Source organism: Aulonocara sp. 'chitande type north' Nkhata Bay, linkage group LG15, assembly GCF_057382095.1.
Source record: "Aulonocara sp. 'chitande type north' Nkhata Bay isolate Kocher_YH1m ecotype deep benthic linkage group LG15, A_spYH_male_GT1.1, whole genome shotgun sequence".
Classification (NCBI taxonomy): domain Eukaryota; kingdom Metazoa; phylum Chordata; class Actinopteri; order Cichliformes; family Cichlidae; genus Aulonocara; species Aulonocara sp. 'chitande type north' Nkhata Bay.
This window is the reverse complement of record NC_141358.1, coordinates 41,769,900-41,784,906: the sequence shown is the minus strand read 5'-3', so window position 1 is coordinate 41,784,906 and position 15,007 is coordinate 41,769,900. Positions and strand designations below refer to the sequence as shown.

The window sequence follows — 15,007 nt, the reverse complement described above, 5'->3', positions numbered from 1 at the left end:
CTTTCTTCAGTAGATAGCAGCCTTACTTTACTCCTGCTTTCTTCACATTATTATTGGTTTATTTCTCAGCAGTAGCTTAAATAGTTCTTCCTTTGCACATCATGGTTGTTGATGCCGGTGGGTTAGTCTGCTGGGAATTTTGTCTTTTACAGCTGCAGGATGTAAGTCTCTGTCTTTGAGATATATGAAAGTGTCTTAAATCAAAACAACGAAAACATATAACAACAAATAAATAGCTTTTTGTGCATAACCACGATTATATATTCATGCCTTCGACTGCAGCTGCTGTCCTGCTGTGACCTCCCACATTGTAACTAATGGCTTCCCCACATTGTACTTTGCAGAGCTCCTTCTTATCGGCCACCATTCTCTTTCCCCTCCCTGGTTCATATTGAGTTTTTACAGCTTATATTATCACAAGAGCAATTCCTCTGGCGGATATGAATCATGACCATATGTCCAGTACATGATGTGCTTGTATAGTCAGCTGTGAGCTGAATAAGGGGAGGCCTAGCAGGGTGCTGGCGCTGTTTTTCTGGGAGCGTGACGTCCCCGATGGCAGGAGGTTTGGCTTCTGGCTTGACGGCAGCCTGGCCAAGGCTCTGAGGGGATGTGACCCACAGAGCCTGGCAGAGTCCACGGCCCCAACAATCTGCTGCTTCCCTGGACACTGGTGGGCAGGGTTGGGGTGGGTGGAGCAACACCCTGCATGTTGTAACAGCATCAGGGAAATAATGATGCCAAAAAAAACAAAAAACAAAGAAGTTCATTAATGTCAAAGTGACTCTAAGTGGGTAAAAAGGCGTTTTTTCTCTCCACGCCAAACCCTCTGTTCATTTAACATAAAAAAAGCATCACAACCAATAAACGAGCTTAAAGAGGCCAAAAGGCTCGATAGTCTTGAACTGTTGTGTTTATTTGTCAGTAAAAGAAACACTTTCTACTGTGAAAATGGATTACACTATAGGTCATATTTGAACTGAGATCAAGTTAGTACCACTCCCAGTGCAGCGTCCAGAAGGTAACAAGTATCTCCAACTGACAAAAACACAGCGGAGCTAATGTATTATAACCCTAATCAAGTGGAAACAAACAAATCCAGCCATATTTATAATTACTTAGAATATAATTTTGGATAAAATAACACAAGCTAGCATTCATTTTAAACAACAGTGGTAATTAATGTCACAATGTCAAGGGGTGAAGTGCAGGTACAGGGCCGGGTGAGAGCCTGCAAACACAAATGAAGTCAAATATGGAGGAAGGAGTGCTGAAACCTGCAGCTATGACACAGATATTTGATATATTATTAATGGAAACATTGCAAGTTTGATCACTGGTATCCACTTTTGGTTCTGTTAGACCCAGTTAGACACGTTTCTCTGACTTCAACTGATTAATTATCTCATTTTATAGCGCAGAATATCTCAAAGAACAGATCAAACACAACAACTCAAACTGTTTGCTGTGCTTTCACTCAGGCCTTTTACATAGTGTCATTTTTGTCAGGGTTCTTAAAGTTCTTTAAAGCCCCCAAAACCCTTTTAATTCATTCATCTAAAAACAAACTGCTTTATTTTGCATTTGTGATGTGAAATCTGAGAGTACGGGGGCTAAATAGCTCAGAGTAGATACACTATGCTATCTGGCAATCAGCAGTGAAATACAAAAGTCCAAGCTCCAGTCCTGTTTGAGCCACAATATGTTTTGTGCACGTTGGTATGACGGGAGCAAAGGCAGCTGAATCACATGCAAGTTGCAGGTCAAAGATCACACACACAAACAAAAACATGATCTTACAGGAACAAATAATAATCTTGATAAAATCATCTGTGTTCCTCACACCTTCAGATGAGCGTAGCCTCCTGAGACTTGACCTATTTGTGTCCTACAGTGGACATTTTATTCAGCTGTGTTTGAGTCACCCGATCAAGTCCTACAGTCCTCTTCAGAAAACATTCGGGGCTTTGCAGTGATGTGCATCTTTTCAGTTAGGCCAGCATACAAACAGCCACATTTTATGCAAAGGGGAGAAGGAAGCGAAATATTATTTCTCTATTGCCGTTTTTACCATGATAATTATATTGTTTATTAACATGTCGATAAAACTATTTTACATCTGAAAACAATTAAATTATTTCTATTTTGAAGCACTCCTTTTATGAACGTCACCTCAGTGGACAATTTTTATAGATTAAAGGCTCAACATTGGTGGAGAAAAAAGTGGAGCAAAGAGGAATTTATTCTGAGTAGTAGAGCGAGAATCTGATCTGGAGCTGTTAGATGAGGAAAAGGATGGGAATGAGTATTAGCCTGGGATTGGAGGAGATGGTGAAGAAGAAGTAATTGAAGGAGGGGAAGAAGATGCGGGAGTATCTGATGAGGAGACAGGCTCAGAGCCAGAAAGGTAAGAGGAACATCGTCCTGCTCTGTGGGCCGGGTTTGATTATCACGTTAGAAATATTGAGTATTTTAGCATTTATTTGTTTTTTCTTTTCCATTCGTCTTAATAGATTGACACTTTGTTTCACGTCAGTGTCGTGAGATTCAGTCTCTTACACTTTGCTTCAGCCTAAAGGACTGTATGAAGGACTGTATGAAGGACTGTATGGAGGACTGTATGAAGGACTGTATGGAGGACTGGATGGAGGACTGTATGAAGGACTGTATGGAGGACTGTATGGAGGACTGTATGGAGGACTGTATGAAGGACTGTATGAAGGACTGCATGGAGGACTGTATGGAGGACTGTATGAAGGACTGTATGAAGGACTGTATGGAGGACTGTATGAAGGACTGTATGAAGGACTGCATGGAGGACTGTATGGAGGACTGTATGAAGGACTGTATGAAGGACTGTATGGAGGACTGTATGAAGGACTGTATGGAGGACTGTATGGAGGACTGCATGGAGGACTGTATGGAGGACTGTATGGAGGACTGTATGAAGGACTGCATGGAGGACTGTATGGAGGACTGTATGAAGGACTGTATGGAGGACTGCATGGAGGACTGTATGAAGGACTGCATGGAGGACTGTATGGAGGACTGTATGAAGGACTGTATGAAGGACTGTATGGAGGACTGTATGAAGGACTGTATGGAGGACTGTATGGAGGACTGCATGGAGGACTGTATGGAGGACTGTATGGAGGACTGCATGGAGGACTGTATGAAGGACTGTATGAAGGACTGTATGGAGGACTGTATGAAGGACTGTATGAAGGACTGTATGGAGGACTGTATGAAGGACTGTATGGAGGACTGTATGGAGGACTGCATGGAGGACTGTATGGAGGACTGTATGGAGGACTGTATGGAGGACTGTATGGAAAGCAAACTACAGCTCAGATTCTCTCCAAAACGTTTTGGCCGTGTGCTTCTGAAGTTCTACCAATTGTGTTGTGGCATAATGAAACATCATTGGGTGAGCACTAGTTTAAAGTGGATCTCTGCATCTTAACGTTATTAGAGAAGCATTTGAATATCCATGTGCTCAAGATAATTAACTGTTCCTACAATTTAATTATCTTGTATGCACAAGATAATTAAATTGTTCCCAGAAGTAACATAGTGTGCAGAAGATGAAAAAAATAATCTTATGGTACTACAGGGACTTAAGGTGAACCTGAGCTGAGCTGAGATTAAATATGTGGTGAAACACCTTATTGTCCTGCTCCACCTCACATGGTTACAGTGCATGAACCAGTACGGACTCTCAGCTCCATCATGAGCTTTCTCATTTCAAAATGAAGGACATTAAGCTTCAGACAGACTTTTATGGCCTCAGGTGCTGGAACAGTCTAAGCTGGAGGACACGAGAGCAGCTGGAAATGTGTAAAAGAGTTAAAAGAGGGCTAGAGACTAGTTGGCAACACCTCTGGTAGGGCTGCTAGCAGATTGCTGCAGTGTCCTGTGTTTTGCATGAGACTCCAACTTCTCTGCGACACTTACTAACTAGTTACTGAGCAACAGTGAAACCTGAAAAAGTAGAAATCGTTCTTGCAGAAAGACCGGAGCCCACGCTCAGTGTTCACAGAGTGTCTCTTTATTTCTGGTTACTTTATTACTGGGCGTGCTCACACACGCTGCTCTTCCCCGACGTTGCTCATCAGTGCCATCACCATCACCTGTCCACTCACCTGCCTGGCACCGCCTTCAGCTCACTGCACCACCCTCCCCTACAGCTGAGTCAGGGGCCACACCTCTCCCACAGTTCAAAAACAAAGTTGCACGTTTTACTTCCACATATGGTTTGTGTCCCACGTTTCCCAGTTTCACTGCTGCTCCACAAGTAGTTGGGGAATGTTTGCGTCTGCCATGCAAACTGTGGACAACTGTTGCAACTTACTTGCAACCAAAGCAATTGAAAGGAGTTTTTAGTGTAGCATTATACATCTCTTTGGGACCAATTTTATGTAAGACTGTTAGCAACCTCCAACAACCACTCGCCAACCAGTAAGGGAATATACATTTTCCATAAGGACGTGGTTGTCAGGGGAACGCAAACTGGTATCTGTATCTGCATGACTGGGAGTTTAGCAGCTGATTCCACAGTGATTCTAGCAACAGCCGCCTGCCAACTGGATGGGCACTAAACTTTTCCTAAGTGACCGGTGGTTGCGAGCAGTCTTATCTCTAGGACTGTGTGACTGGGGCCTTGCTAAAGCACCAAAGCTAATGTCCTGTTTTAAAGAAAGCGATCTAGAGCCACACCAAAGATTAATGTTTTGTTCTACTGTGCGGGGCCTCCCTCCCACTGAGTTACATGAAACCCAGTTGGTTTTGCATAATCCTGCTGACAGTTAAATAGCACTACAAACCGTAGGAGGGCGGTTGAAGAACACATCCTCCACTGAGGTTAATGCCCTTACTTTATATTTTAGGTAAAGTGATTTGGATCTAAATTTGATGAGTTCCTCTTCTGTTCGTGCATCAGCTCTCCACCAAGACTCATGAAATCCAGCTTTGAAGCACTGTAAGCATGTCTTTGTGCTGGCAGCAGAACAAAGAGAAGTTCTAGTGTGAAATTTTAGATGCAAGTTTTAGAAGCTTTAGCGATTTCTTAAATTTAGTTCCTTGAACAGCAATATTTAAAGATACAGTAAAAATACACCCACACTCAGAAGACACATTTAGATGTTGTATGCACTAGTACAGCCTCCAGTAAACTTACGGTACACTGTCTTTTGCTCATTTTCTCATATATGCACAAACACACACACGCATTCCCAGTGTGTATTAGCTGAGGCTGGGCTGCAGCAGTGTAATGACTGCAGCCACCAGCCTTTGACTGGAAGCTTGCTCGATGACTCTCCAGCTCGGGTGTTTTCAGCTGCCCGTCTCTTCTCAAGTTTCAGTCAACAAAATCAGCCGTTTGAACTTCTTCCCCCTCAAAACAGCGAACAATCGCAGCGAAGAAAACTTGATCTAATTTGGTAGGTTGCTCGTTCCACAACATGAAAAGCACATGATGTTGAACTGACTCTGACCTCAGTGAGATAATTTTTCAAGGGCAGCCTGATCCTCGTTTGTGTGGGAACAAATTATTATTAAGTTCAGCCAGGCTTGGCTGCACATCAAAGGCTGCATTTACAGTGCGAGTCATTATGATCTGTCTAAAAATTGCTGCTGGTATCAAATGTTTTGGACGGGTGTTGATATACAGATGTGAGTGTTTGGTTCATGAACCCTACAAAACTAATGAATCTGTGAGAGGTTTCCCTTGAAAATCATCATTTTTAAATACCTTTGAAACATATTTTAAAGAGAAATATTTAGCAGAGAATTACGACGTGTGTGTCTCATTTTAAACAGTCACCTCTCAGTCTCCTACTGGATGAAATGGTTTTCACCAACTAAAACTTTGTTCTCTGGCCCTGGAGGCCGCAAACGCCGACGCAGAGGGAGAAGATCTGGCGTTCTGGTTCGACTGAGACGGCGCACTTACAGACCACCGTTACCCAGTTTATTACTGGCTAATGTGCAGTCTCTGGAGAACAAGCTGTGCGAGCTTCGGGCACGGATCTCATTCCAGCGAGAGATGCGGGACTGCTGCGTGATCTGCCTCACAGAAACCTGGCTATCGGACAAAGTACCGGACTCCGCAATACAACTACCGGGGTTCTCTGTGCACCGCGCGGACAGGTCACAGGATCTTACTGGGGAAAGCAGAGGCGGTGGTGTGTGTTTCATGATCAACAACAGCTGGTGTGATTATGCGAACGTGCACCCGGTCAAATCCTTCTGCTCACCGGACCTGGAGTACCTGATGATTAAGTGCCGGCCATTCTGGCTACCGAGGGAATTTACAGCAGTGATTATTACAGCTGTTTACATTCCCCCACAAGCCGACACTGACCGTGCACTCAGGGAACTGTACAGCGCGATCAGCAGCGAGGAAACCGCACACCCAGAGGCAGCGTTTATCACAGCCGGAGACTTTAATAAGGGAAACCTGAAGAAAGTCTCACCCAAACTCCACCAACACATCCATTTTAACACACGTGGAAACCGGCTACTCGACCACTGTTACACCTCTTTCCGGGATGCGTACAAAGCCCTCCCCCGCGCCCCATTCGGCCAATCAGATCACTGCTCCATCCTGCTCCTGCCCGCCTACAGGCAGAAGCTGAAACAGGAAGCTCCAACCCGGAGGGCGGTGCACTGTTGGACGGACCAATCGGAGTCTGCGCTGCGGGACTGTTTTGATCATGCGGACTGGGAAATGTTTCACGTGGCCGCCAGAGACATTGATGAATACACAGACTCAGTCTGTGGATTTATCAGGAAATGCGTGGAAGATGTCGTCCCATCCAGAACAGTCAAATCCTTCCCAAATCAAAAACCCTGGATTAACGGAGATGTTCGCGCGGCACTGGCGGCACGGAACACCGCCTTTGCCTCCGCAAACACATCGGACTACAAACACGCACATTACCAACTCCGGAAGACGATCAAAGCAGCCAAACGTGAGTACAGGGACAGGGTGGAGCAACAGTTTGACAACCCTCGGAGTATGTGGCAGGGACTAAACACGATCACAGACTTTAGAGGGAAAACCAGCACACCGCAGACCACGGCCTCTCTGTGTGTCTGAGGAGGATGTGCGGAAGTGCTTCAGGAAGGTGAACGCACGCAAAGCTACTGGTCCGGACGGGATTCCCGGCCGCGTCCTCAAGTCATGCGCGGCTCAGCTGGCTGGAGTGTTCACGCACATCTTCAACCTTTCCCTCTCTCTGTCTGTAGTCCCAGCCTGCTTCAAAGTGGCCACCATCGTCCCTGTACCCAAATCCTCCACCATCTCCTCATTGAACGACTGGCGACCTGTAGCCCTGACCCCCATCGTGAGCAAATGCTTCGAGAAGCTGGTCAGGGACTTCATCTGCTCTGCACTACCCGACTCACTGGACCCTCTACAGTTTGCATACCGCCACAACAGGTCCACTGATGATGCCATAGCCCTGACACTACACACTGCCCTGTCACACCTGGAGAAGAGAGACACGTATGTGAGGATGCTGTTTGTAGATTACAGCTCAGCATTCAATACCATCGTTCCCTCGAAGCTGGACAGGAAACTGCAGGATCTAGGACTGAGCAGCTCCCTCTGCAGCTGGATCCTTAGCTTCCTGTCTGACAGACGCCAGGTGGTCAGACTGGGCAGCATCACCTCATCCCCCATCACACTGAACACTGGTGCTCCACAGGGGTGTGTACTGAGCCCTCTCCTATACTCACTCTACACCTACGACTGCACAGCCACTAACAGCTCCAACATCATTGTGAAGTTTGCGGACGACACTACAGTGGTGGGTCTTATCACCAACGGTGATGAGATGGCTTACAGGGAAGAGGTCAGCGCCCTGACCCACTGGTGTCAAGACAACCATCTCACCCTCAACGTCGCAAAGACAAAGGAGTTGATAGTGGACTTCCGGAGGTGCAGAGAAGTACACACCCCCATCACCATCAACGGCGCTGCTGTGGAGAGAGTGAGCAGCTTCCGGTTCCTTGGTGTACATCTGGCTGAGGATCTTACGTGGTCAGTACACACAAACAAAACAGTGAAGAAGGCGCAGCAGCGCCTCTTCTTTCTCAGGAGACTGAAAAGATTCGGCATGAGCCCCCGCATCCTCAGGACCTTCTATCACTGTGCCATTGAGAGCATCCTCACTGGATGCATCACCACCTGGTATGGCAACAGCACCGCCTACAACTGCAAAGCTCTCCAGCGAGTAGTGCGGTGCTCTGAATGGATAATTGGAGGTGAGCTTCCCTCCCTCCAAGACATCTACAGGAAGCGGTGCCTGAGGAAAGCGGGGAGGATCATCAAGGACTCCAGTCACCCCAGCCATAAACTGTTCAGACTGCTTCCATCAGGAAGGAGGTTCTGCAGCATCCGGTCCCGTACCAGCAGACTGAGAGACAGCTTCTTCCACCAGGCCATCAGACTGCTGAACACGTCATAGACACCTCAGCTTCACTACTGGAACTTCAACATTATGCACTCCACACTGTATATAAATGCCACTTGTTCTGCACATATTCAACTCTGTATATTTTATATATTTTATTATTATTATTATTATTATTATTATTTTTACTATTTAATTTGTAAAAATGTGTATACACACACACACACACACACACACACACACGTAGGAAAACATTTAGTATACACATGCATAAATGCATATACTATTATATATTGTACATATATTTATTAGTTTCAGGTTGGCCATTCTTGTATTTTGCTCGTTTGTGTTGTTGTGTTTGCACATCTCTGTTGCTTGTGGGGCTCGCACACAAGAATTTCACTCGCATGTGCTGTGCCAGTGTGCCTGCACATGTGATGTGACAATAAAAGTGATTTGATTTGATTTGATTTGATTTGAAACTTACAGTTCACAGATTCAGCAAATTCAGCTCAGCTCCACATTTAGAGAAACAGGTGGTGAAGCTGTAAACTTAATGATTGGTCCTAGAATATATTTCATTTTGGAAGAAGTATTCAGGACAACGGTTTGCTAATCCTCTGTTTCTTAATGCAAAACTATCATTACCTGTGTGCTCATCATAGTAAAAACAGCCATTCACTGTGGAAATTACTGTATTGGGCAACCGTGGCTCAGGGGGTTGGGAAGCGTATCTGTAACCGGAAGGTCGCTGGTTCGATCCCCGGGCTCTCTGTCCTGGTCGTTGTGTCCTTGGGCAAGACACTTTACCCTACTTGCCTACTGGTGTTGGCCAGAGGGGACGATGGTGCGATATGGTGGCCTCGCTTCTGTCAGTCTGCCCCAGGGCAGCTGTGGCTGCAACTGTAGCTGCCTCCACCAGTGTATGAATGTGAGAGTGAATGAATAGTGGAATTGTAAAGCACTTTGGGTGCCTTGAAAAGCGCTATATAAATCCAATCCATTATTATTTGTTTTGATGTTTTTAACTTATTGATAAGGAGGCATAAATTCATAAAGAGTGGTTCACTGTAGTAGCTGCTCAATCGGAGAATCAGGTGCTTTAATAGATTTACTGCGGTAATCTAAGAGGCTGCTAGAAAATTAATGGAAGTGAAAATGAAAAAAGTTGATACATGAATTCATTTTTATGAAAGTCTTATGTTCATTTTATGTTATGGGGGAGGGAGGGGGCTTAAGCTAATATTCTGAGAAAAAAATGAGTTCATTATGAACAAGATCCTTTTGAATATTCTCTTGGATTAAAACTGTAAATTCATGAGAAATGAACTTCAATGAAACTGTTTTGTTGTCAAAGAATTCCATTTCTTCATTAGTTGAACAGCCACGTGGAACATTTAAGGTTTAGACTGAGCTACAAATGTGGCCAGGAGTTTATCCGACCCCCAGGCTCGGCTCTCGGGTGTTGTTTGCCACCTTGTTTCCTTTTTGTCTAATGAAATAAAATGCTGTGTCATCAGACACGGGTAAATGGTGTCTAGTATTATTTTTAAAAGTAAAGTAAATTCTGAGGAAGAAGAGAAAAACGAGCGAGTGCTGTTTTTTTTCTCGTTTGTCCGGCACAAGTGCCGTTCTTTAAAGAGCTGTGGTTGAGGTGCAACAACACGATGGAAGACATCCTTACATCATTTTTATTCTCCCAAACAGATCGATTCAGCAGCAGCGTCTCTTCTGGATGCTTCCATTGATGATTCGGATATATTCAGTAGCAAGGGGCTCTAATCTGACTCGGTCTATGTGGGGTGAGAAGGTTTTCTCTCCAGCTGAATCTCTGAAAATTTATGTTTTTAAATTTGTGAGTACTATTAACAGAGTTTTTTTTACTCTCTGAATTCAATCGAAGTTTAATTCTGAGTTTCTTCTCAGTTTTTGTAACAAATAGTTCATAATAGCTGTTTTAGTTGTTTTTATTTTTAGAAATTTGGCAAAATATTTAATTCCTTATCTACAACAGGAATCTGACCAGTATGCAAAAAAATAAAATAAAGCTACTACTTTAACTTCTACTTTTCCCGTGTTATTAGAATATCTGATTTTTCATTTCCTAAGTCTTGACAATCAATGGAAAAATCAGTCTGATACATATAAAAAAACTGTGGATATTTTTTTCCAGAAAAGTAATTTAAGACGCTGTGTTGGAGACGTTGGTTCAAAGTGTCTTTATTCAAATAATCTTACTGAAGGAATCTGCGAGTATATTGATAAAGTGAGAAACATGATGGACTCAGTTACCTTCCATCAATTATGTTCCATACTTGTGCATCTTTATAAAAATGTAAGTCCAGCGTCACAGGTTTGTGGCCGAGGTCTAATGAGACCTGCAGTTTATAAAACGCAGCAACACAGACAAGGTCAGACCTGCTAATGATTTAATGTTCCTGTGAACCTCTGGCAAGACTAATTTGTTGCAATTTGGGTCTGGTTTCCCCATTAAAAAGCTGATAAAGGCTTGTAAATAATGAGCCAGTCATTGTCCTCTTTGTGCCCTTTAGTCCTGTTGCACCATTAATTAGCTGTTTGATACTCTGAGTCTTACCTTTAGTCCCTGTGTGCCTTTTTCGCTGTGGCTCGCTGTCCTGCTGGTTTGATGTAGGTTTTAATGAGACTCCAATGAGACTCTCAGCCTGCTTTCACAGCTGCGTCCACCAGCTGCACATGTGATGGAGCTGTTGGCTGAAATCTAATGGAGAATTTGAATCATCATTAATTGTTATTTTTTTGTATTTATGTTTGCTGTGCAAAATGTCTGCACACCTGAATGTGTGGCAGGAAAACAAAGAACCAAAACCCCTCTATCTGACCCTCTCATGTTAAATGAGGAACATCTAAACTTCTCATACTTGCATTTATGTAATAACATTAACAGCAACATTTACTCAAAGGTTTAAGGAGATTCCCAAAGCAGTGAGCTCATCTTGGCCCCGGTCAAAGTAATCCTAGACGCACTCGGGTATAAGATCACGGACGCAGGTAGAGGAAGCCCTCCGTAGAGAATAAGGCTGGAAGCCAAAATCCAGGAAGCCTGGAAGGATGTTAGCTGGTTAACTGAGGTGCACAAGGTCTCCATGAGAGACAGGCCCTGGGTGACAAACAGATGTCCATAACACTGAGACAAACAAAGCCACGAGGCTGAAGAGATAAACCAGAGAAGCAGAGGGTCTGTTCTCTGAAGATCCATCCAGGGTGTTCTCTCATCTACCGGGAATAACAGCACGAGGGCAGAGCCACTCAGAGCTGAAACTCAACAACACTGGAAAAACATCTGGGAGAAAAAGGTGTCACATACCACCAATGTCAAGCGGCTGGTGGACCTGAAAGCAGACGACAGCAAACAGAGCCAGGGGTGCCAGGTGCTGAAGGAACAGCTGGAGCAAATGTGGAAGGTCAAATTCAAAGTGGTCCTAATGGTAATAGGAGCATTAGACACTGTAACCCCCAAACTGGAAGAGTTTCTCCAGCAGATTCCAGGCCAACATCAGAGGTTGCTGCCCAGAAGACAGCAGCTAAGATCCTGGACAGAACCCTCAGACCCCCCCAGACCTTTAATAGAGGACCTGAGGGACACACACATTTTGTATATTTACAGGGAGGACAGGGATTATGCAGACGCTGCCCACTGTGAAACCTCTACTCTGATGAAACTGTTGTAGTATTTAACAAGTTTTACTTACCCAAGGGTGGAAGCTGAGATAAATAAAGGCTTTCTAGATATTAGAGATATTGTCACTCGAGCAATAAATAACTTTTACTTAATTTAATATTTTAGCTTATTTAAAATCCAAAACAAAACTGGTCAGAAGTGTAGACGTGAACAGTATAACACAAGTCAGTTAACTTTCAGGGAGATTAATCTGCATAGAAATGTGACTCTGAACTCTTTGTAGACGGTTTTGACTTTAAACTTCTAGACTTTGTGTTTTGGATTTGAATCTGCTGCCATGTTCAGATATTGATGATCTCGCTCATACTGTTGTTTGACTACAGACAAACATATGTGCAAGGATTTCATTGGTCCAACTAAACTCTTCCTATGCATTTATAAATATGAAAATGCTGCTGCTCATAAATCTGATGAATGTCACACAGACCAAAACATTACAACTTAATGAATGTTAATAAATGTTCCAGTAGTAACCGAGCCAGCGTGTGAGCGCTCCTTCTAATTGCTTTTACACTGTTTCATGTTTAAAGTGTTCTATTCTCTCTTGTAATTTATACTATCTTTGTCTCATTAGTCTCAAATTGTTTCAATTGTGTGAATTGAAACTGTCATATTTTTGTCATTCTTCTGCAAAGCAATTTAAATTGGACTAACCTGAATGAATAGAGGGGAATTTGGAGTGATACATTTACAAACAGACACACATGCTGCTGCCTTCTGATTGGCTCTGAGAGGACTTAATCAGCTGAATGTGAAGCAGTCTGAATGAGATGGGGAAGGAGCTGCTTTTAAAATGCAATATTAGAGCAGTGAGACACACGCTTGCTTTGTTTGTGTGCAGGTGTGGGGGAGGCACTTTCAATCCTTGCAGGATTTGTGGTTTCTTCTCTAAATGTATTCAGCAGGGGGGGAATTGGTCTCTGGATTTGAAGGTCTTAAGCTAGAAAGTCTTTCCTGCGGGGATGTTGCCACTGAAACACCTGTCTTTGGCTTTTTTCTTTGTGCTGAGATACACCAGCATTGTGCTCAAATCTCAAAATGTAAATTGTACAGGCAGAACTGCAGCGTATAATCCCTCTATGGATGCATTAATGTCCAAGTAAAATATTAGAAAGCAGTAATATTGTGTTTGCTATGAAGTTCCTGATAAAGGATTAGCCAACAGCTGTCACAGCGCTGAAATGTTGATTCTCAATACTTTATGCAGTGATGCCTTTCAAACAGTGGGACCAATATTAACTCCACAGCTTCAGGAGGTGAGGAGTTAAAAATATCTCTCAGCAAACATTTCTGGCACAACTTTGCCTTCTTCCAAGGTGCATGGAGAGGATGAGACGCTAACAACATGGAGATGTGATGGTTAATTTGACTTTTTTTTTGTTTCTTGTCCTTTATTCAAGCCCAGATGTGTTATGTATTACTATGACCCTGATGAAGGCCGAAACATGTTAGTCAGTTAATAAAATTGTTCCTCTTCACTTTTAAGTGTTGCTGGAGTTCCTGTGTTGTTAGTTTAAGATATTTCTGCCATGATTTGAATCTGGTAAAAAGATGGTTTGTAAGGTTGAAAGTCTGCTCTTGAACGTTGTTCATTTCACCTTTTGTAATTTTTGCAAAAGTTGTAATTAAGCTTTGACGGTTTGCATCATTTTTGACCGGCTGAAAACATTCAGAGATCTGCAAACATTTAATCTACATTTTCACCCTTTGTTCACTGTCCTTTGTTTCAAATAATGTTGTTACTCTTGGACTCTGTAGTCAGACTCAACAGTAGCTTTTCATGACTCATAATAGGTTCACCACAGGCCATTTTAACTTCTGTCTCTTTATAGACTGAAAAGCCAGCTTCTTTCTCATTGGATAATTTTGAGCTGCGTGGCTGAGAAGACCATATACTTGCTGCCATATTTAATGACATCATACAGACACCAGTGTAAACAAACTGTCTGAAACTTAGCAGTATGAAGCTTCACTGATTCGTTGTTGGAACCTTTGCCCCTCCCTAATATGAGTATTTATCAAATAAATACACCTGCTCAGCTCCTCAGATTAGCTTTCGTCAGGCATTAAAACTTGTTAAACTGACAATGATTCAGACCCCTGGCTGAGATAAAATTAATAGTCTGGAAATCCTCTTTCATGGCTTAAACGCTTGTAACAAAAGTCCAAAAATAAAGCTTTTCAGAGTTAGCAAAGCCATCCAGTGGACTGGATTGGACCCTTGGGTGGGCCCATCCTGGCTCATGGGCCATATGTTTGACAATTTTGTCAAAAGACTCTATTGTGGCTTTTGAAAAAGATATTATTGGTTTTGCATCAAGCTATGAAGTGCATCCCTAGTGTTTTCAGCAGGACTTTGAAGTAATCACTTCAAAGAAACATCACTTCATACATAAAGGAGATGCTGAGATTAGACGTGTCACTTCCTGCATGGAGTCTGCAGCTGCTATCAAGATGTTATCACATCAGGATTTATTAATGCCTTCTGATTATTGTATTCATTTACACCCGATGAGCGCTGTCATTATTTGGATTCTATCAGCAGTCAAATCTCCAAATACAAATCAGAACTTATTGTGCTATTCAAATGTCAAAGTCATAATATTACTGCTATATATGGAATCACCAGGTCAACAGTAGTTTTAGACTACGCAAACGTCAAATAGCTAATTATCACACAATTTACTGCATTTATTGAATATCACACCTAAGCTTTCCTTACAGCCTTTCCCAGGATGTGAAGTGTGTGGTGTGTTAGTGCAATTATGTAACAGTATCGCTCAATAATTAGAAGCCAGCTACCCACCACCCATCCACATTTTACATGTTTAAATAATTTAGGCACGTCTACTCCTGCACTTTATGTCAG

At 43.1% G+C, this 15,007-nt stretch overlaps 1 protein-coding gene across 7 annotated transcripts in view; it reads left to right on the top strand.

Moving 5' to 3' along the window:
• The window catches only part of ptprfa (protein tyrosine phosphatase receptor type Fa), a 353,347-nt gene that overhangs the window by 34,326 nt on the left and 304,014 nt on the right, over positions 1-15,007 (top strand). The window lies entirely within an intron of this gene.